Here is a 1,930-nt window from a genome sequence, read left to right as displayed (position 1 = left end):
TCTTTCTTCATTCTCTCGGGTAATGGATGCTTTTTGGCATCACACTACTCGAGTTTGTAATGGAACTGTTATGACCCAGTGTCCTTACTGACTGGACGTGTTACCTTCTGTTTTGTCTTAAAACATGTCCATGGATATTAAAGTTTTTGTTTATGTATGCTACAGGCAGAACAATGTGACGAGCATATGGGCAGTGGAGGAAATGCGTATTTTAATAGAGCTAATTAGGAATTCTACATGTGCCCATTTCATAAGCAGCATGACTCACGAGCCAGATACAGCCGACAACTGCTGCTGGAGCGCATTGCAGTTGTGTATACCACATTGGGGCACCTGTACCATACATAGAAGTCTTACTGTTTCTGAGCATTCAGCAGCACATTGAACTCAGCACACTCAGCATTGACATTTGAAAACATGGTGCATCTGGTGACAGCTTAAGGGTGTTCTTGTTCAGTGTACTGACTGTTTGGCATCCACATTGTTTTCAATTTGTTTGAAAAGCCCAAGGAACATCTGCAAGAATTGTTTGTTAGCTAGCTACAGTCCCTCATTGACATGTTGTAAGGTAAAGTACAGGTATGAATGTATATATTTCTTGTGCTTGCTGGAGGTCCATTTTTGAGCCTTTCTTAATTTTATTTTATGTCTGTAAGTTACCTTTAATGTTTGAAACAGTACGTCTGTGTTTGTGCCTTGGAGTGGCTGTTACGGGTTAAAATTGTTAGTCTAAGCATCCATGTGTTCATGGTACCTTACAATATCTTCTAATCTTGATGAGATAAAAACTGGAGTTTTTGTCAAACTAATCTTGTATATTCATGATTTTTAACATATGGGTTGGTGGGTTTGGTGCTGTGCACTATTTGAAGTGAAACTATCATCATGGCAGTAGTGTACAGGAAATATTTGTTACGTGTTTAGTCATCCATAGATCATTTGTGAAAGTATGTCAGGCATTTAATTTTGATAGAAAGATGAAGCAGTTTTTAAAAAATCACATAAATTCATGCAGGAATAGTATTTCAAGTAGTGTAGATTAACGTGTGTTGTCGATTTTGATATGTTCTTTATTGGTTTTTGTAGATATGTTTTCAAACAGGTTTATAATTAATCTAAAAGAGATACTTTTACACTCATCATTCATATCATGTAGCTAGACATTGCCCACGCTAGAAATACTTAATCACTTACAGCTGTCATCAGCATTTTCGCGATAATTCTGCCATTCTTTTATGTTAACGTTTTGGAGTGTCTGAAAAAGTTGAGTCACAACCTCATCACAATGAATGACTATGTGAACTTCAGCAAAATGTATGACAATGGAATGAGCCACTACGCAATAGATCCTGGGCATAGGATTTTACACTAAGTGTCCCTAAGTATGTCAGTTTACTGTAAAATGACAGTTTTTTATTGTCAAGTAATGTTAAATTTTAATAATTCCTTAATTATGTTAACAATGCTTGAATTTGTAGTACGATTTATTTATTAGGTATGCTTTAAATGACTTCTTAAATATTTGATTTTAGTTATCTTTTGTCTCCTTCAGCAGTTTATTGTACATGTTTACTCTCATGTAGAAAATGCTATCTTGCGTTTTCTGTTTGTTTTCCTCTAACTAAATATAAGTTTAGTGGTGTTCGTGTTTTACGATCATGAATCCTGCTTTTTGTGAGGTAATTCCTGATGCGTGCCCAAAAAAAAAGAGAATGTGTAATTGCCCAAACTATGCAGCTATAGGCGGGATTGTTTGGAAAAGGGAGCTGCTGTACATAAATACACTGTGGTCCAAATAATAGTTGAAGATGATTGTCTTGCAGGAGATCTGCACAAACTATAAGTGCAGTTGCGTTTATCAGAATTTTCTCTATACAATAGTGTGATAAGCTGCACCTGTTCTGTGCATGTCTCCTTGTCAAAATCATTG

Source organism: Schistocerca piceifrons, chromosome 8 (genome assembly GCF_021461385.2).
Source record: "Schistocerca piceifrons isolate TAMUIC-IGC-003096 chromosome 8, iqSchPice1.1, whole genome shotgun sequence".
Classification (NCBI taxonomy): domain Eukaryota; kingdom Metazoa; phylum Arthropoda; class Insecta; order Orthoptera; family Acrididae; genus Schistocerca; species Schistocerca piceifrons.
The sequence above is the reverse complement of the archived record's forward strand: the minus strand, read 5'-3'. Positions refer to the sequence as shown.